The following is a 21,758-nucleotide window of genomic DNA, read 5'->3' as shown; positions in this document are numbered from 1 at the left end:
TTTGGTTAAGGTGGTCTGCCAGATTTCTCCATCGTCAATATATGCTTTTCCTCTTTGTTTTGTTTTTGTTTTTTTTTTTTTTTTTTGCGGTACGCGGGCCTCTCACTGTTGTGGCCTCTCCCGTTGCGGAGCACAGGCTCCGGACGCGCAGGCTCAGCGGCCATGGCTCACGGGCCTAGCCGCTCCGTGGCATGTAGGATCCTCCCGGACCGGGGCACGAACCCGTGTCCCCTGCATCGGCAGGCGGACTCTCAACCACTGCGCCACCGGGGAAGCCCCACCCACTAGTTTTTAACATCCATTGATGAATATGAATTAATTATGATGATGATTATTACCAATGGTAATTTTCCAATGCCATTATTTTTTTCTACATTTATTATTTGGGATTCTGATGTAAGGAGAGTTTCCCCCATTTTTATTTATTTGTCTTTATCAGTATGAACTCATTGATTCTTATTTTATTTAATGGGTTATAGATAATGTTATCATTTAAAAGTTTTGATACTTAAATTGTCATAATTTTGGCCAGTAGGAGACTATTTTTTTTAACATCTTTATTGGAGTATAATTGCTTTACAGTGGTGTGTTAGTTTCTGCTTTATAACAAAGTGAATGAGCTATACATATACATATATCCCCATATCTCCTCCCTCTTGCGTCTCCCTCCCACCCTCCCTATCCCACCCCTCTAGGTGCTCACAAAGCACAGAGCTGATCTCCCTGTGCTATGCAGCTGCTTCCCACTAGCTATCTGTTTTCCACTTGATAGTGTACATATGTCAATGCTACTCTCTCGCTTATCCCAGCTTATCCTTCCCCCTCCCCGTATCCTCAGTCCATTCTCTATGTCTGCGTCTTTATTCCTGTCCTGCCCCTAGTTTTTTCAGAACCATATATATATATATATTTTTTTTTTAGATTCCATATATATGTGTTAGCATACGGTATTTGTTTTTCTCTTTTTGACTTACTTCACTCTGTATGACAGACTCTAGATCCATCCATCTCACTACAAATAACTCAATTTCGTTTCTTTATATGCCTGAGTAATATTCCATTGTATATATGTGCCACATCTTCTTTATCTATTCATCTGTCAGTGGACACTTAGGTTGCTTCCGTGTCCTGGCTGTTGTAAATAGAGCTGCAATGAACATTGTGGTACATGACTCTTCTTGAATTATGGTTTTCTCAGGGTATATGCCCAGTAGTGGGATTGCTGGGTCATATGGTAGTTCTATTTTTAGTTTTTTAAGGAACCTCCATACTGTTCTCCATAGTGGCTGTACCAATTCACATTCCCACCAGCAGTGCAAGAGTGTTCCCTTTTCTCCACACCCTCTCCAGCATTTACTGTTTGTAGATTTTTTGATAATGGCCATTCTGACTGGTGTGAGGTGATATACCTCATTGTAGTTTTGATTTGCATTTCTCTAATGATTAGTGATGTTGAGTAGGAGACTTTTTAATGGACTCCTGTGAACTTTTGACATGTCCCCATCATTTTTTGAGTGTTTCCTTACTTTCTGGAACAAAAAGATATTCTAGGCCAGGGCTTGGTAAACTTTTTCTGTAAGTGGCCAGATAGTAAATATTTTTGGCTTAGTGGGCTGTATGGTCTCTGTTGAAACTACTTAACTCCACCCTTACAGCAGGAAAGCAGCCATAGACAATTTATACATGAATGAGCATGGCTGTGTTCCAATAAAGCTTTATTTACAAAGACAGGTGGCTGATTGGATATGGTTATGGGCTGTAGTTTGCCAACTCCTTTTCTAGGCTCACATCGTACTTTCCCTTCTGCAGTCTCAGAATTGGCCGTTTTTCTAAGGAGCCTTGGTTCCTTCTAACTGTGAGTGGTATTTAAACACTGAGACCTGGGCCCTTGATATGCTCATTGCTACTGGGATATCACTGATTCTAGGCCCTCTTAGAAGGCAGCTAGGTAATATACGAATATATACATACATAGTTGTATGCATTTGTGTGTGTGTATGCATACAGACACATCTATATTTCTGTATTATAAACCATTTAGTTTTAGTGATAGATCAAATTTCATATCTATACCACAGGGTTTGTTCTAGCCTTTCTACTTCCTATATTTCTTTCTCCAACATTGATACATCTGACTCCTGTTATCCACAATAGTACCAATAAGTAAACAAATATTTACTTATTTGTTTAATCCTAGAATATACAGAAAGTAGTTTTAGAGTTGCTAACTTATACCTCTGTGAAAAACTATTAATTAGAATTTAATTCTTATTTACACTTCTTTTTTGTCTTTAGCCTTAGGGTTGAGTTAAATAATGTGCTCAAAATTACTTCGGTTAGTTTTTTTCCCTTTATCCCTTTAGTATGTTGTATTTTTCATTTTAAACATAGTTAGGATCACTTGTTTTTATTTGCACTGAATTTCAGGCTATTTTCCCCCATTTTTATTTTATTTTATGTCGCTTTTTTTTTGAGTGTGTGAAACGAGTATGATTTCAAAAGTCAAAACATACAAAAAGGCATATGCAGTGAAATGTTACTCCACATCCATTTCTTTTACCAAGTTTTCACTTTTCTCCTTTTCACCCTGTTCCCACCTACCCCCTGTAGTTTTATAGTGTCACTAGTTCTAATTTACTATATTGTGTGTCTTTTTGCACAAATGAGCATATGTTTGTGTGTAATTCTTGTTTTCTCTTCTTTTTCATAAAAGGAAGCATACTATGCATCATCTGTCCTATAATTAATTCACAAACTCATGAGTTGGGCAAAGTAGAACACTTCTCTGTGGTGAAATGAGTGGCTTCAGCTAAATCTGCAGGGGTGAGTGGGGACTTCATCAGGTTATTGTCAAGTTGAGCCAAGAACAGGAAGCAGACTGGAGTCACCCAGACTTTCTGCTTTGGGTTAAAAAGACAATAATTACTTTGGTAGCAGGGATCTTGGTGATATTATCTCTCGAGACTGCTCTAATCTAGAGTGTCGTCCTCCAGTCTAGCAGTTGCCCTCTATGCCTGGTGCAGTTGTGATCCTGGAGTCTCCTTTTTCTGTCATCTTGGAAATTACCTTTGTACTTCTTCTGTGCCGTGTTTCTTCCTCATTGTATCCCATATCATGCTTTTTCTTAGTTTACTTTGTCATTTTGGTGGAGCACATCTTTTTGTAGCCTCATAAGAAAAAATATGTGAACTTTTTTTAGATCTGTACTTCTGAAAATGTCTTTTATTCTACCTCCCATGCTTGATTTTTAGTTTGGCTGCATATAGAATTCTAGGTTAGAAATAATTTTCCTTAACTTGTTTTACTACTTTATTGAGGTTTAATTTATGTACATTAAATATTTCCAATACTTAACATTTTTTCTGAGGATCTAGTTTTTGTTCTGGTATCATTTCCCTTTAGTCTGAAGAACTTCCTTTGGTGTTTCTTGTAGTGCTTGTAGTTTCTTGTTTTGCTGGTGATGGATTTTCTTGGTTCCCCTTTACCTGAAAAAGGTCTTTATTTTGCCTTCATTCCTGAAAGATATTTTTGCTGGATATAGAATTCAGGTTGATAGTTTTTCCTTTCAGCCCTTTAAAGAAGTTGTCCTGCTGTCCTCTGGCTATCATGAAAGAAGATGATAAGATGTTTTAGGAGTGCTGACAGTGTTCCGCTGTCTTCTGGATGCCTTGAAAGAAGATGATAAGAAATAAGAGGGAATTCTCTGGTGGTCCAGTGGTTGGGACTCTGCCTTCTCACTGCTGAGGGCCTGGGTTCAATCCCTGGGCTGGGAGCTAGGATCCCACAAACAGGGCGGTGCAGCCAAAACAAAAACGATAAGAAATCTGCTGCCATTTGAATATATTCCCTTCTGTGTAGTGCACCATTTTCCTTTGGCTGCTTTAAATTTTGTCTGTATCTTTGGTTCCTAGCAGTTTGGTTATGATGAATCTGTATGTAGTTTTCTTTGAATTTTTCCTTTTTGGGGTTCATTGAGCTTCTTGAATCTATATATTTATATCTTTTACACCAAATCTGGGATGTTTTTGTCAATATTTACTTTTTTGGATTCATTCTCTCTTTATCTTTTGGGACTCCAAGAACCTATGTTTGGTCTTTTGATATTGTCCCTTAAGACCATAAGGTTCTGTTCATCTCTTTGTTGAGTCTTTCTTCTGTTTTTCAGATTGTATAATACGTATTGATAAATTTAAGCTCATTGACTTTTTACCCTTTATCTCTATTTTGCTCATCCACTGAATTTTTAGTTTCAGATATTGTATTTTTCAGTTTTAAAATTTCCATTTTTAAAGTAAAATTTTATTTCTCTGTTGAGATTTCTTATCATTTCATTCATTCACATGTCTTTTCCTTTACCTCAAAGAGCATAGTATTCATGGCTGGTTTAAAGTCCTTGTCTGATGTTTCTAACTTCTGAGTCATTTTGAAATTGGCAAATGTTAATCTTTTGCACTTCAGAATGGGTCACATTTTCTGGGTTTCTTGTATTTGAAATAATTTTTGATTGTGTCTTGGATGTAGTTAATAGCATCTTTTGTAATTCTGAATTCTTTTAAATTCCGCGGAAGAACGTTGATGTTTTTGATTTCATTGGCCTTTAGTCTCAGACCTCATTAGGTTCAGACTGTAAGTCTTGTATTCTGTAGGTTCAAGTCTCAGTTCACTTGTTTAAGCCTATATAATGCTGCGTTGAGTCTGTGCTACACACTTACACAGTTGGAGGGTCAGCCTGAGACTTGTTCAATGTTTATAAGAATTAAGGGAGTCCCTTCTTCAGCTCTCTCTTCTAGATTCTCACTGGCAGCCAGCTGTGGTTGCCCAGGCTCCTTTCCCTTTCTTCTGGCCAGGCAGCCTGTGGGATTTCTCTTGAAGTTTTAGCTGCCTGTACTGCACCACTCCTGTGACTGCAGCCTGCCTGTCAGGCGAAACTGCCCCTGTTCCAACCCCCACCCCCCAAAAAAAACCCCACAAAAAACAAACACATGAAACTCACTTCAGTGCCAGTCACGTCCCTAAACTTCTACTCCTCCTAATAGCGTCTTTTGTTTACTCTTCAGAATCTCCAGGTAGTGTTTTTCCCCAGAATTTATAGTTGTTAACCTAATTTGTTTCTTATTTATTTATTTAATTTTTATTAGTAAAATTAAAAAAAATTGAAGTATAGTTGATTTACAATATTAGTTGTAGGTGTATAGCATAGTGATTCAATATTTTATAGATTATATTCCATTTAAAGCTATTACAAAATAGTGGCTTATTTCCCTGTGCTGTATAATATATCCTTGTTGCTTATTTATTTTATACATAGCAGTTTGTGTCTCTTAATCCCATATCTCTGTCTTGTCCTGCCCCCCTTCCTTCTCCCATGGTAACCCCTAGTTTGTTCTCTATGTTTGTGAGTCTGTCTCTGTTTTGTTATATACATTTGTTTGTGTTATTTTTTGGATTCCACATGTAAACGACATCATACAGTATTTGTCTTTCTCTGACTCATTTCGCTATGTAGGTCCATCTGCGATGTTGCAAATGTCAGAATTTCATTCTTTTTTTATGACTGAGTAGTATTCCACTGTATGTATACACCACATCTTCTTTATCTGTTCATCTGCTGAGGGACACATAGGTTGCTACCATGTCTTGGCTATTGCAGATAATGCTGCTATGAACATTGGGGTGCATGTATCTTTTCAAATTAGTGTTTTCATTTTTTTAGAATATATACCCAGGAATGGAATTCCTTGATCATATGATAATGCTATTTTTAGTTTTTTGAGAAACCTCCATACTGTTTTCCACAGTGGCTGCACCAGTTTACATTCCCAGCAGTGTATGAGGGTTCCCTTTTTTCCACATCCTTGCCAACATTTGTTCTTTGTGTTCTTTTTGATGATTGCCATTCTGACAGGGGTGAAGTGGTATCTCACTGTGGTTTTGATTTACATTTCCCTGCTGATTAGCGATGTTGAACATCTTTTCATGTACCTGTTGGCCATCTGCATGTCCTCTTTGTAAAAATGTCTATTCAGGTCTTATGCCCATTTTTATTTTTATTTTATTTATTTATTTATTTATTTATTTTTTGCGGTGCACAGGCCTCTCACTGTTGTGGCCTCTCCCGTTGCAGAGCACAGGCTCTGGACGCGCAGGCTCAGCGGCCATGGCTCACGGGCCTAGCCGCTCCACGGCATGTGGGATCTTCCCGGACCGGGGCACGAACCTGTGTCCCCTGCATCGGCAGGTGGACTCTCAACCACTGCGCCACCAGGGAAGCCCTTATGCCCATTTTTAAATTGGGTTGTTTGCTTTTTTGATGTTGAGTTGTATGAATTGTTTGTATATTTTGGATATTAACCTCTTATCGATCATATCATTTGCAAATATTTTCTCCCATTCAGTAGGTTGGCTTTTTGTTTTGTTGATGATTTCCTTTGTTGTGAAACAGCTTTTAAGTTTAATTAAGTCCCATTTGTTTCTTTTTGCTTTTATTTCCTTTGCCTTAGGGGACAGACCCAAAAAAATATTGCTACAATTTTTGTCAAAGAGTGTTCTGCCTATGTTTTCTTCTAGGAGTTTTCTGGTATCTGGTCTTACATTCAGGTCTTACATTAATCCATTTTGAGTTTAGTTTTGTATTTGCTGTTAGAAGCTATTCTAATTTTATTCTTTTACATGTAGCTGTCCAGTTTTCCCAGCACTACTTATTGAAGAGACTTTTTTCTCCATTGTATATATTCTTGCCTCCTTTGTTATAGATTTATTGGCCATAAGTATGTGGGTTTATTTCTGGGGTTGCTTTTTGGTTCCATTGATCATGTGTCTGTTTTTGTGCCAGTACCATCCTGTTTTGATTACTGTACCTTTGTAATATAGTCTAAAGTCAGGGAGTGAGATTCCTCCAGCTCTGTTCTTCTTTCTCAAGATTGTTTTGGCCAATTTGGGGACTTTCTTGTTTCCATACAAATTTTAAAATTATTTGTTCTAGTTCTGTGTAAAATGCCATTGGTAATTTGATAGGGATTGCATTGAATCTGTCGATTGCCTGGGTACTATGGTCATTTTAACAATATTAATTCTTCCAATCCAAGAACACGGTATATCCTTCCATTTGTTTGTGTCATCTTTGGTATCTTTCATCAGCGTCTTATAGTTTTCAGAGTACAGATCTTTTGCCTTGTTTGGTATGTTTATTCCTAGGTATTTTATTCTTTTTGATGCAATTTTAAACGGGTTTTTTTTTTTTTTTCTGCTTTCTCTTTCTGATAGTTCATTATTAGTGTATAGAAAAGCAACAGATTCCTGTATATTAAGCTTGTATCCTGCAACTTGACTGAATTCATTTATTAGTTCCAGTAGCTTTTTGGTGGAGACTTCTGGGTTTTCTGTGGCGTTGTCATGTCATCTGAAAATAGTGACAGTGTTACTTCTTTGCTTCTAATTTGAATGCCTTTTATTTCTGTTGATTGCTCTGGCTAGGACTTCCAATACTATGTTGAATAGAAGTGGTGAGAGTGTGCATCCTTGTCTTGTTCCTAAATTTTGTGGGAAGGCTTGTAGCTTTTCACCATTGCATATGATGTTGGCTGTGTGTTTGTTGTAAATGGCTTCTATTATATTGAGATATGCTCCCTTTATACTCACTTTGGTGAGAGTTTCTATCATTGATGCATGTTCAATTTGTCAAATGCTCTTTCTGTGTCTATTGAGATGATCATGTGATTTTTTTTCCCCTTCCTTTTGTTAATGTGGTGTATCACATTGATTGATTAGTGAATGTTGAACCATCCTTGCTTGCATGCCTGGAATAAATCCCACTTGATCAGGGAGTATGATCCTTTTTTTATATTGTTGGAATTAGGTTGCTAATATTTTGATGAGGATTTTTACATCTATATTCATCAAAGATGCTGGCCTGCAGTGTTCTTCTTTTTGTATTGTATTTTGTCTGGTTTTGGTATCAGGTAATGATGGCCTTGTAGAATGAATTTGGGAGTGTTCTGTCCTCTTCAGTTTTTTGGAATAGTTTGACACGGATAGGTATTTCCTCTTCTTTATATGTTTGGTAGTATTACCCCATGAAGCCATCTGGTCCTGGACTTACGTTTATTGGGAGCTTTTTTTTTTCAATTACAAATTCAATTTCACTACTAGTGATCAGTCTGTTCAGATTGTTTCTTCCTGATTCAGTCTCGGCACGTTGTATGTTCATAGAAATTTGTCCATTTTTTCTTGTTTGTCCAGTTTGTTGGCACATAACTGTAGAATTCTCGTATGATTTTTTTGTATCTCTATGGTATTGGTTGTTATTTCTCCTCTTTTGTTTCTTATTTTATTTGGGTTCTCTCTTCTTGATTAGCCTGGCTAAAGGTTTATCAATTTTGCTTATGTTTTCAGAAAACCAGCTCTTGGTTTCATTGATCTTTTGTGTTGTTATTTTGGTCTCTATTTTATTTATTTCCTCTCTGATCTTTATTGTTTCCTTCCTTCTGCTGACTTTGGTTTTGTTTGTTCTTCTTTTTCTAATTCCTTTAGATGGTAGGTTAGGTTGTTTACTTGAGATTATTCTTGTTTCTTGAGGAAGCCCTGTATTGCTATAAACTTCCCTCTTAGAACTGCTTTTGCTGCATCCTATAGATTTTGGAAAGTTGTGTTTCCATTTTTATTTTTCTCAAGGTATTTTTTGATTTCCTCTTTGATTTCTTCATTGAGCTGGGTTTTTTTTAGTAGCATGTTGTTTAGTCTCCATGTGTTTGTGCTTTTTCCATTTTCCTCTCTATGATTGATTTCTAGTTTCATACTGTTGTGGTCAGAAAAAATGCTTGATATAATTTCCATCCTCTTAAATTTGTTGAGACTTGTTTTGTGGTGTTAGCATATGATCTATGCTGGAGAATGTTTCATGTTTTCTTGAAAAGAATGTGTATTCTGCTGGTTTTGAATGGAATGTCTTGTAGATATCTATTATTCCAACTGGTTTATTATGCTGTTTAAAACTACAGTTGCCTTATTGATTTTCTGTCTGGATGATCTGTCCATTGATGTTGGTGGGGAGTTAAAGTCCTCTACTATTATGGTATTATTGTCAGTTTCTCCCTTTGTGTGTGTTAATATTTGCTTTATATATTTAGGTGCTCCTGTATTGGGTGCAGGTATGTTAACAAGTATATATAATATTCTCTTCTTTTATTGATCCCTTTATCATTATATAATGCCTTTCTTTGTCTTTTGTTATAAGACTTTGTTTTAAAGTCTATTTTGTCTGATATGAGTATTGCTCCCCTTGCTTTCTTATTGTTTCCATTTGCATGAAATCCTTTTCTATCACCTCTCTTTCAGTCTGTGTTTTTAACTCTGATGTGAGTCTCCAGTAAGCAGCATATAGATGCGTCTTGTTTTCTTTTACCCAATTAGCCACCCTATATCTTTTGATGGGAGCATTTAGTTTATTGACATTCAAAGTAATTATTGATTGGTATGTACTTATTGTATTTCTCTGTTCCTTTCTTCTTCTTTTTGTTTCTTCTCTTGTGATTTGATTTTCTTTAGTAGTATGTTTGTGTTCCTTTCTTTCTGGTTTTTGTGTATCTGTTGTAGGCTTTTTGATGTGGTTACCATGGGGTTCATATATGTTGACCTATAACTATACTTACTTGTTTTAAACTGATAGTCATATAAGTTCAAACACATTCTAAAAGGTCTACCATTTTTACTTCTCCCCCGTATTTTGTGTTTTTGATGCCATATTTTATATTTTCATGTTTATCCATTGGCTGTTTGTTATAGTTACAGTTGCTTTTAAAATTTTTTGTCTTTTAATCTTTGTACTACTTTATTTAAGTGGTTGATCTCAGCCCTTACCATTAATTTGCCTTTCCTAGTGGGATTTTTCCTTTCCTACAGATTCTTAGTTCTTGTTATAGCCTTTTCTTTTTACTTAGAAAAGCCCTTTTAACATTTATTTTAGCGTAGGTTTAGTATTGATGAACTCTTTTAGTTTTTGCTTTTCTGAGAAGTTCTTTATCTCTCCTTCAATTTTAAATGATAATGTTGCTGGGTAGAGTGTCCTAGGTTGCAGGTTTTTCCCTTTCAGCCACTCCCTTTTGCCCTGCAGAGTTTCTGCAGAAAAATCATCTGATAGCCCTGTGGGGGTTCCCTTGTACATGACTCTTTTTCACTTGATGCCTTTAGGATTCTCTCTTTTTCTTAACTTTTGCTATTTTAATTGTGATAAATCTCAGTGTGAGTCTGTTTAGGTTCATCTTATTTGGGTCCTTTTGTGCTTACTGTATCTTCTTAAGGTTTGGGAGTTTTTCAGCTGTAATTTCATCAAATACATTTTTGACCCTCTTCTCTCTCATTTCTCCTTCTGGGACTTCTATAATGTGAATGTTGGTGTGCTTGATGTTATCTCAGAGAGCTCTTAAATTGTTCTCATTTTTTTTTTTGCGGTACGGAGGCCTCTCACTGTTGTGGCCTCTCCCGTTGCGGAGCACAGGCTCTGGATGCGCAGGCTCAGCGGCCATGGCTCACGGGCCCAGCCGCTCCGTGGCATGTGGAATCCTCCCGGACCGGGGCATGAACCCGTGTCCCCTGCATCGGCAGGCGGACTCTCAACCACTGCGCCACCAGGGAAGCCCCTGTTCTCATTTTTAAAAGTTGTTTTTCTTTTTGCTGTTCTTATTGAGTGATTTCCGTTATTCTGTCTTCCAGATCACTTCTACATTCTTCTGTTTCACTTAGTCTGCTACTCATTCCTTGTAGTGTGTTTTACCTTTCAGTTGTTGTATTCTTCAATTCTCACTGGTTCTTTTTTACATTTTCTAGCTCCTTGTTAAAAGTCTCACTGTTTGTTTATTCTTTTCCCTAATTCAGCTAGCATCCTTATTACTGATGCTTTGAATTCTTTATCTGGTAAATTGTATATTTCTGTTTCATTATTTTTTTTTTCCCAGGGATTTTCTCTTGCTCTTTCAATTGAGAACAGTTCCTCTGTCTTTTCATTTTGCTTAACTTTCTCTGTCTCTGTGAATTTAAGTGAACTAGTTACCTATTGCAGTCTTAAAGGGGTGTCCTTATGTGAGAGTGTCCCTGTACAGCGTGTGTGTGCCCAGTGCCTTTAGTGGGAGAACTGGATTTGTTGTGAACAGGAGTCACCATCTTTCTTTGGGGTGTGCTGGCAGCTGTCACCTTGGTAGGAGGTGGGGCTGGAGATGGAAAGGCTAGGGCGGAGCCAGCTGTGAGGCAGGACTTCCCCTCTGCTCAGTGACCATTACTGCCTTATTGGGGGGTGGGGTTGGATCTCAAGATGATGGAGCAGAAGCCCTGAGGTTCTGGTCTGAGCTGGCTCTGTTCCGTTTAAGTGTGCGTTCTCCCCTCTCTCAGCATTGGCACCCTTGCCCCAGAGGGGGCCAGTGCTAGAGCAGGAGGGGCCTGTGTGGGCTCTCAGCTCATGATGGGGTGCAGGCCATGGTGAGATGGCTGCTGTCACAGATTGGAACTGCCCCCACGTGCTGCCTGTGTAAGTGCCAGCAGCGGCCGCCTCTGCCATGCTGAGACACCACCCTGGGTCCCAGTTGCCTCTGTGTCCCACAGCCAAGTTCTCTTCCCACTTGTGGTAGCCCTTGCTCCAGTGTGGAGCTGTGAGGTGAAGTAAGTGTGGCTCTGGTGTACACTCAGCTCAGGCTAGGAAACGTGCCAGTGCAGTTGTGGGAAACTGGGCAGCCACTGGAGCAGTCCTTGTTCTGCTGTCTCCGCCCTGCTTAGGAAGCAAGCCAGCACTTGCACCCTCCTCATGAGTGGAATCCAGGCTTCCCACAGCTCTCCTGTTACTCCTAGTAGCCCTCCAACTAGCCAAGGGAGCTTGTCTTCCCTGGGTTGGACCCAAAACACTTGCTCCCCAGGGTGGATCTCTGCCTGTGTACTCTTCCTTTTCCTCTAAATCCCCTCCCAGTGGTGCAAGTTCTGACCTGATTGCTTCTCTTCCCTTCCTACTGGATTCCATGTGGATCTTTCTTACAGCCTTGGCTGTACAGGAGTCTTTCTGCCAGTTTCCAGTTAGTTTTCAGTGAGAATTGTTCCTCATGTAGATGTATTTTTGATGTGTTTGTGGAGGGAGGTGAGTTCCACATCTTCCTACTCCACCATCTTGATTGATCCCCCCCCAGTTTGGTTTTAAGTCATTTTTCCAGCTTCACTGCCAAGGATGGGCTCTTCTGACTTACCATTTTCATCAGGAATTCACATGGTATGATATTGAAAAAATCTTTAGTAAGAGATGAGACCTGGAAGGTAGGTGTATTAGTCAGGGTTTTAGAGAAACAAAACCACTAGGACATGGATATGGAAAGGTATTTATCATGAGGACTGGCTCATGCAGTCATGGAGACTAAGAAGGCCCACGGTCTGCTGTCTGCAAGCTAGAGACCTAGGAAAGCAGGTGGTGTAATTCAGTGAGTCTGAAGGACTGAGAACCAGGGGGCTGATGATGTACATTGCAGTCAAGGTCTGAAGGTCTGAGAACAGGAGTGCCGAGGGCAGAAGTTCAGCGTCCCAGCTCAAGTAATCAGACTGGAAGGGCCAAATTCTTCCTTTCTCTGCCTTTTTGTTTTACTCAGACTCAACATACTGTATGATGCCCGCCTGCATTAGGGAGGGTGAACTGCTTTACTGAGTCCACCTATTCAAGTGCTAATTTCATCCAGAAACATTTTCACAGGTAGACTGAAATAATGTTTAGCCAAATATCTGGGCACCCTGTGATCCAATGAAGTTAACACATAAAATTAACCATTACAGGGCTTCCCTGGTGGCGCAGTGGTTGAGAGTCCACCTGCCGATGCAGGGGACACGGGTTCGTGCCCTGGTCTGGGAGGATCCCACATGCCGTGGAGCAGCTGGGCCCTGTGGGTCATGGCCGCTGGGCCTGTGCGTCCGGAGCCTGTGCTCCGCAATGGGAGAGGCCACAGCAGTGAGAGGCCCGCCTACCGCAAAAAAAAAAAAAAAAAAAAAAAAAGAAAGAAAAATAAAAAATTAACCATTACATTGGATTAGATTACAGAGTTGCATTGAGGAACCCTTAAGGGTTTTGGAAATGCTGTTCATAAACTATCTTCTGTGTTTTAGGTGAAACATGGATTGAGGAAAAGAGATAAGTCGTTGAGAGACCTGTTAAGAATCTTGTCATCTTTAGGCTACGCTATTGCAACAATCTGAATTCAGACAGTATTAATCAAGTTGGAAAGGAAGGAATCTGTTTAGGATACATTTTGAAGACAGAATAGACAAAATACGGTAATAGAGTATTATTAACGGAGAGAAAGAATGTAGATGACTGCTGTTTGCTGCCTACCGATGATAATGATGTCATTAATCTGGATGCAGTATGCAGGCAGAAAATCTGGTTTGAGGACAATAATAACTTGAATTAGAAACATGTTGCATTCAAAGCACTTGCCAATATTATTCAACAGGAAGTTGGAAAGTTAAAGGAGAATTTCAGAGAGAAGGGTTGGAGATGTAGATTTAAAACTCTTTAACAGAGAAGTGAAATGAGTCTTAATAATAGAACATTGCAAATGGTAGGAACTGAAGAGGTAAGTGAAAGAAGAGGAGTCATCAAGGAAATTTGAGAATTGCAGAGAGAGTTAGAAGAACCAGGAGACTGCTGTGTCCTGGATGTCACTGGAGAAGAATGTGTAGTCCAAGGGGCTGATCAGTGGCATCCTGTTCTGGGGTGGCCTAGAAGAAAATAACTGAGACTATAGTATTGTTCTGGTCATGAGGATTTTCCTCCCTAGGAATACTGAAAGCTTTATTTCATTGTAGAGATGAGGGCAAATGTCATATTCCCAGGGGGATTAAAGAGTATGTCATGGGGAAATAGAGCTTATGAGTCTAGACCACATTTTCAAACTTTGGCAGAGACGGGAATGAGAGAAATAGAATGGTATCTGGTAGCTTGAAACGTGCAGAATAGGAGCAGGGCCAGGCCCTTGATTTGGATGTATTCTGTTGGGGAGGCTACTGTGGAGAGAATAATGAGTATGACAAAGTTCTAGAGTAGATAGATAAAAATTGGATGAAGAGGGCTTCCCTGGTGGCGCAGTGGGTGAGAGTCCGCCTGCCGACGCAGGGGACATGGGTTTGTGCCCTGGTCCAGGAGGATCCCACATGCCACGGAGCGGCTGGGCCCGTGAGCCATGGCCGCTGAGCCTGCGCGTCCAGAGCCTGTGCTCCGCAATGGGAGAGGCCACAACAGTGAGAGGCCCACGTACCAGAAAAAAAAAAAAAAAATTGGATGAAGAACACACCTTGAGGAGATTGTCAACATGTAGGGACGTTTCTTCCTCTCATACAGGATGAGAGGAGAGGATAGATGAAATCATAGAGAGCTTTTGTCAGAAAGAAGAGTGAGTCCATTTAGGGGAGAGTTGGGAATTGAAGGCATTGACTGTAAATGAGAGTTAAGGGTTAGGTTGACACTTCCTCTTCCAGCTATAGCATAGAAAATAATTGGAAACCAATCTTCCTTCTGAGAACAACTAGAAAAGCTCACTACCACCCTCTCTCCCCCAGCAAAGGAAAATAAAAAGAATTGAAGGTATTTGAGAGGTAATAAGAATGAATATCTAGGAGAGAATAAAGGCTTAGGGAGATAAGGCTAGTGTTTCGTGTTGTTTGTCTCCTACAGATGTTTACTAATTTTTGGAGGGATCAGCTGAAAGACTTAGAAGCTGAAAAACTGAGTGGTGAATTTGATGATCTCTTAGGGCCAGAGAGAAAAAGATTAGAATTTAGGCCCTGCCCAGGTTGGGGGTGTGTGGCCCTGGTGAAACAGTCTTATTTGGGATTGGTAGATACACCTACAAGTAAGGGTGACTGCATGTATATAGGCCTTTAAAGGAGTTGTAACTCTACTTTGAATACATTTAAACCCTGAAAAAAGGTTAAGGTAATTTGTTTTATTTGTCTTAGGTGCTTGGCAGAAGTAAATGTAAATCCTGTTTGAAAGATAACATTATACTAGACCTCAAATTATTACTAGAAACATTTTGAAAGTATAATGTCCAGCCCATAATAATAAAAAAGAAAATCAGGCACATGATCAAACAACACAAACAAAATCAAACAGAAGAAACAGAAGGTAATATTAGATCAGTAGGGACCTCTGATATTGGAGTTTTTAGGAGCCAACTTTAGAATAGCTATTCTTACCTTGTGCAAAGAGATAAAAGATTCACCATTTTCCACAGAGAACTGAATACTTTTGAAAGAATGATATGGAAAATCTAGACTTGAAAACATAATAACTGAAATTAGGAACTTGATGGGTTCAACAGAAGATTAGATATAGCTGAAGAGAGAATTAATGAAGTGGAGAATTACTGAAGCAATTGAGGGAGACATTAAGACTTTGAGAAGGTCAAAAGTGTGTAATTGGAGTCCCAGACAAGGGGTTGAGAGAGAATGGGGTAGAAGTGATACTGAAGGAAATTTGCTGAAAGCTTTCCATAACTGTTGAAACTTATCAAGCAATAGATTCTCAAAACGTTACTAAGACCATGCAGAATAAAAAGAAATCCATACCTTGGTATATTGTATAAACCTGTAGATAACCAAAGACAAAGAAAAAAATTTCAAAAGCTGTCTAGAGATGGGGAGAGGGAATGAAGTATACTTTCAAAGAACCAACAAGTAGACTAATGGCTAACTTCTCAGCAGACACAATGGAAGCCAGAAGACGATGGAATGATATCTTCACATTAGAGAAAATAACTGTCAATCTAGAATTTTAAAACCTGTGATGATATCCTACAAAAATAAAGATGAAATACAGATATTTCAGACTTGACAGTTTTTCAGTTGCACTAGCCACTCTTTAAAATGTTTGAAAGACAAATGTGGCTAGTGGCTACTTTATTGGGTAGCACAGATATTGAAAATTTCCATCATTTCAGAAAGGACAGCATTGCTATAGATATTAAGAAAACCATGAGGATATTTTGAAGAACATCCACGCCCTCCCCCCGCAAAAAAGGGGAACCTTTAGGTGATATTGACAAATGCTTAAAAAATGCAAATTAACAAATCTGACCTAAAAAGAAATTTAAAAATTGAAACTATTTAAATGTTAATTTTTGTGTGTGTGTGTGTGTGATGTCTGCCTTTAGTATCAGGGGGAATACTATCCCCATAGAATTAATTGGGGAGTATTTCTCCTACTTTTTTAGAAGAGTTTGAAAAGGATTGGTGTTATTTTTTCTTTCTGTTTGGTAGAATTCACCAGTGAAGCTACCTGGGCTTTTTTTATTGGAAGATTTAAAATTACCAGTTTAATTTCTTTATTTTTTATATGTCTATTTAAATTTTCTATTTCTTCTTAAGTCAGCTTCAGTAATTTGTGTTCTTCTAGGAATTTATCCATTTCATCTAAGTTGTCTAGTTGGCATAAAGTTGTTCACTGATTCCCTTATAATCATTTTCATTTCTATAAAGTTAGTAGACCTGTCCCCTTTTTCATTCCTGTTTCTGTGATCATCCTGTGGAGGTGGAATGGACCCCTTCCCAATTAGTAGGGTGTCTATACTGATTGCACTCTGTAACATCAAGAGAATCTGAGAGAAAATTTATTACTCACCCAGGAGACTCCTGGGGAGAGAAGGGTGGGTATAAGCATCTCTGGCCTGGCTTGAGCCAGAGGGAAGGAGTGACTTTGGCCTTTATAATGGTTAGGGGACTGAAGATGCGAAGGTCCCATGTGCAGGCTGGGGATTTGTGAAATGTGAATTTCCCTCTCGTGCCAAAAAAGGTGGGGATGCAATGGACTTTCTTATCAACCTGTCCAGGTTGGGTCAAAGGGGAAGGGGGAGGTGAGGCTTAAGGTAAATTAGTGGTCAAACATCAAAAAATGGAGCCAGACTCTTTATTACAAATTGTAAATTTTGGTTAAAATTTTTTTTGCAATTTTTGATTTTTCTTCGGATTGGATAATCTTGATTGATCTGTTTTTCCATGTTTATTGATTCTTTCTTCTGTTAGCTCAGATCTGCTGTTGAGTTCCTCCAGTGAAATTTTCATTTCAGTTCTATCTTTCAACTTGGAATTTCCATTTGGTTCTTTTAAAATAATTTCAACCTCTTACTGATATTTTTTATTTGATGAATCATTGTCATCATAGTTTCCTTTAAAGATGGTTTCTTTTAGTTCTTTGAACATATTTATAATAGCTGCTTTGAAGTCTTTGTTGCCTGAATCTAAAATCTAGGCTCACTTAGAGATAATTTTTATTGAAACTATCCCCTGCCCCATTGTATGGGTCAGACTTTTCTGGTTTTTTTTTTTTTTTTTTTTTTGCATATCTTATAATTTTTGTTGAAATCTGGATGTTGTTGATAATATATTCTGCATTCTGATTCCTTTTCCTCCAGAGTTGGAGGTGGTTGCTCTGTTTAGCGGCTTGCATGGGCTAATTCCGTGGAGTCTGTTTCTCTCATGGTGTGTAGCTAGCTGCTCATGTCTCTGCTCAGTTCTTTTTTTCTTGTTTTTATTTTTAAGCATGACTTTCTGATAGTTGCCCTTGAGTCAGCATATCTTAGTGGTCAGCTTGTGATTAGTCAGAAGTTGTGTTTAAACTCCTCGAAACGATGAGGCCCCCACCCTTTGTCAGTGGTCCTGGTGAGACTTGGGAAATGCATTCAAAATTGAGGCAGTTTACAAGTCTGCCCTGGCTTTTGCTTTCTGTATTTGCAAGGCTCACATTCATCCAGGGATGAATAGCTCTCTAGGACCCACTCATTTCTCTCCTGTATGTTTACAGTCTTGAGCATACACACAGCAGGAAAATGTAGATTCTTACAAGATGCACTTTGGTTGTCTCATTCCCTGATTCTCCCTGTTATATTTCTGGTTGGTCTCTTGATCTGTTGCTTGCCCTAACTGGTATTACAAACCAGACTAGCTGTGATATTGGCCTTGCCTGATTTTTTGCCCGTTAAATCACTATTGTCGTTAAAAATGCCTGTGGGCGTGGACTTCTTCTCGCTCTGCTCCAAATAAATATAGCTCTCTCTGGCAGTGGGGTTGCCAGTCATTACAGCTTGCCCTGCCCTAGTAGGACTTCCACATCAAGAAACTGGGGGTAGGTGTAGGATGGTGGGAGCCCTAGGCTAAACCACCATACATTTCCACTGTTGTTACTGAGATTCAGTAGATTTTTCTTGAATAAACACTTCTCAATTTGTTGTATGTCTTCGGTTAATATCCAGATCCTTAAACGGTTGGTTTTGATAATTTTGTCCATTTTTATTGTTGGGGATAATATTTGTCAAACTCCTCATTCAAGCATTCTGGGGGTTCTTTCCCCTGCCTTCTCTCTCAGCTTCTCTGTCTCATTTTTAAACATTTAAATTTTATTCATACTAAATTTTATTTCAGAATATGTTATGAAGTAGGGATCTATTGGCTATTTTTTTTTAAAATGGCATTAAGTAGTGTTTTAACATTACTTAACTATTTCATGTGTTTCCCAATTATTTGCAATGTATATTTTTTATTTTTAAATTTCAGTGAGATTTATTTGATCCCATCCTTTTTTTTCTTTATTCCATTATTATATCCTCTTTCACATGTTTTTACCATCTCTCGCTTTCCGTTGGCTCCATCTTAGCTTCTGAGTAGGCTTAACCTTTTCTTTCTTTAAACCTCTCATGACTTTATCTCCTTGAGTCTCCTTCACTACCCAGGTTCATAAATTTCTTCTGTTCTTGCTACTCAAAAGGCTGAATGAGACTAGGGTAAGGCAAGTGAGATGCCTAGGGCACAAACATTTAAGGAGGCACTTATCTTGGAGTCCTACAAGCATGGGGTTGGCACTTGTGTCACTTAGCTTTCATAACTTTTGTGTCCTAGGTGCCTTGCTTGCCTCACCCTAGTCCTGGCTCTGCTACTCATATTTCTCTCTAGTATATATTTGTTGTAACCTGGTTTTTGTCCCAGATAGTCTTCATTTATTCAAATTTTTGAGCACCTGCTCTGTACTATACATTGGGTCTCAAGACACCACTTCTTTTACCCAGATGCTTTCTTTGTTTACACTTTCTCAAGTCTAGTGCTTTTCCGACATTACTCCTCATTACTACTCTTTTGTACCATGTGACACTATTAACCATTACTCCCTGTTCATCCTAATCATAGCCCAGCTCTTCAGAATGTACAGCTATTTCCACGGCAAGACACCCTCTCTAGGAGCCAGTGGGCAGTTGGGCAGTGTATCATTGGCCCTCATTCTGGAAGCTGGTGAGGATTAGCTGGTGACTTGTGCTTTTAGTGTGTCAGGGTAGGAGTGTCCAGGATTTCTCCAGGGCTAATGGGCCTTCACAACTACATCACTGGGAAGGGAAGGTTGCTTGCTTGTTTGTCTTCTGCTTAGCATCTTGTATTCTTGGAATCTTTCCATCTGCTTCCAGTGCTTTGATACCCAAAGGCAGACTTTGACTCTGCTCGGCTGGTCTGGCTTATTCTTGCCGACTTTGTTTCCTGGTTTTCCATTCTTTGCTGATTTATTTTTAGCATGGTTTCCCTGAATGACCCTGCTTTGCTTGGTGTTCTCACTGCTTGCTCATGAAAACAAACGCATCCAGTCATTTAAGGAGTGATTATTGAGCACCTATTCTATCCTAGGTACTGTGGGAGCTAGTGGGATTATAGTGATGATCTCAACCAAACATTCCTTATCTTCCTGAGCTAGACAGAAAAGTTAGGTGTAAATCACACCAACTGAGGCATTTGCTGTGAAAAAAGGTTACAAATGCTGCTGGCCTAGGACATTTGAGTTGAGATCTCTGTGCCTCCGTCTCACTTGACTGGCAGTAACTCCCCTTAACTTTGAACTCGTGCCTGCGTCAAGCCTTGATATGAAGCGCCCCATTGTCAATTCTGGCTCTTGGTTTTGGATTGCCTTTCTCCTGCTTGCAGCTTGCTCCAACCCCTTGCCCCACCCAAGGCTGCCATTATTTGTTTTCTTAGTAGTTCCTGCAAACCCTGATCATGAACCTGTCTTCCTTTGGAAGTCGTTGTCTCCCTTGTTTTCTTAGCATCAGACTCTATTGGTTTTTCCTCCTATATCTTTATTAGTTTCTTTATTATGTTTTCTACTTCTTCTTCCTCTTTGCAAAAAAAAGTTGCCCTCACCCAGATTTTGTCCTAGGCCCTCTTCTGCATCACCTTACCCCTTTCTGGCAATCTCTTCCATTCGAGAAAACGTTGGGTTACCATCTTTATGCAAATGGCTCGCTAATTCATCTCTCTAAGTTATGCTCCCGTTTTCAAGTTCTTGATGTAGAAGTGTGTGTAGAGGCGTATGTATAGAGGTACGTATTGCCGTGTAGAGGTATATAATACCCCAGGTAGAATTCATCATCTTCTCTAACTTAGTGATGTTATCATCCCTCAGTCTCCTTACTTGGAATCTCACACAACTGCCACCTCCTTGCTCTCCTTCAGAAATGCCTGGTTGCCAAGTGGTGCCAGTTTTCCTATGTAATACCACGTTAATGGTCTGTTCGTTTCAGTGTCTGCAGCTGCAACTCTAGTTCAGGCCTTCCTTTCCTTTCACCCAGTCTGTTCTGGTTCTTTCCTGAGGTGCAGCTGCTGCCAGTCTTTCTCAACTCTAGATGACTCTAAATGTGCTATGCCAGGTTAATTTTTCCTGAAACACAACTTTGGTCTGTTGTTCTTCTCTTCCGCTCATTCATGCTTCAGAAATTCCCTACCGCCTTTGAGAAACGGGGCGGGTTTTCCAGACCTCCCAACTTGTTTTATTTTCCTTGCCACTGCCTCCCTTCATATAGGCTGGACTCCATCCAAATGGAATTAATGTGGCAAGAACCTGCCTGTGTTTTTCTGTTTGTGTGTCTATATATTTTTTTCCTTTTGCCAACAGTATGCTTTTCTCACATTCGCAGTTCTTAACATCTTTCCTGAAGCTCTCTTGGATTTCCTGATCTGGAGATACTCTCTTCCATCGTATGTACATTACCCATGCTTAAAAAAAAAGTGCTTATCACTCCCCAACTTGTATTAGTTGTTATTTTAATATGAGTTCTATAAGTCTAATTAACTTTTGTATCCCTCACTATGCCTAGTGTATAGTATCTTGCAGAAATAGTTGTTGAATTAAGGAGTGGATGAATGCATTTCTGAATGAAACCAGCAGATGGTCTGGACTCCTCTGTTTGCTTTTTCCACTACCTTGTTGTTTATCTAAGACCATCTGTTTCTCTCTCTTCTTGAAACTTCTTGACTTTATCTCTGAATCTCTTCACTTATCACTAAGTGGCTTGTTACTCTGTCTCTGTTACTTCTCCTCTCCTGCGTTAGTATTAATTTCAATTTAAAGAAAAATTACATCATTTTGGTGAAGGATGTGTGTGGGAAGTTTAGAGGAAAGGGTTTTAGTGTTCAGAATGACATCTTGATCCACTTTATGGGAAAGCAGGCTGCCCATCCGGATTTTGAGAATTTGCAAGTATAGGCTTGAATCCTGGGCCTGTGGCCAGCAGAGAATAGAAAGTAGATGTAGTGATGACATGTTCAGTGTCCAGGTCAAAGGCCAGGGGGCCAGCTGCAGGGCCCCACATTCCAGTCCGCTGAGCCAGGCAGCTGCCTTGTATTCCTTAGGAGCAGCTGCCGGAGCTTCTGGTCAGATGACTGGTTTGAAGTGATGGCAGGTAAGAGTAGGGAAGTAGATGTCTAACTACAGTAGT

The 21,758-nt window shown here is 39.3% G+C and overlaps 1 protein-coding gene across 12 annotated transcripts in view; it reads left to right on the top strand.

The window, feature by feature from the left end:
* DIS3L2 (DIS3 like 3'-5' exoribonuclease 2) overlaps positions 1 to 21,758 on the top strand; it is a 373,313-nt gene that overhangs the window by 31,069 nt on the left and 320,486 nt on the right. The window contains exon 1 of one of the 12 annotated variants that reach the window (XM_029224423.1): positions 20,999 to 21,018. The exons of the other annotated variants lie outside the window; for them this stretch is intronic. The gene's annotated coding sequence lies outside the window, so the exon portion shown is untranslated. Of the gene's footprint in view, positions 1 to 20,998; positions 21,019 to 21,758 lie in introns of those variants that run through there. 12 annotated transcript variants of the gene reach the window in all.

The sequence above is a fragment of the Monodon monoceros genome, unplaced genomic scaffold (assembly GCF_005190385.1).
Source record: "Monodon monoceros isolate NGI ecotype Baffin Bay Population unplaced genomic scaffold, NGI_Narwhal_1 Super_Scaffold_16, whole genome shotgun sequence".
Lineage (NCBI taxonomy): Eukaryota > Metazoa > Chordata > Mammalia > Artiodactyla > Monodontidae > Monodon > Monodon monoceros.
The sequence above is the reverse complement of the archived record's forward strand: the minus strand, read 5'-3'. Positions and strand labels throughout refer to the sequence as shown.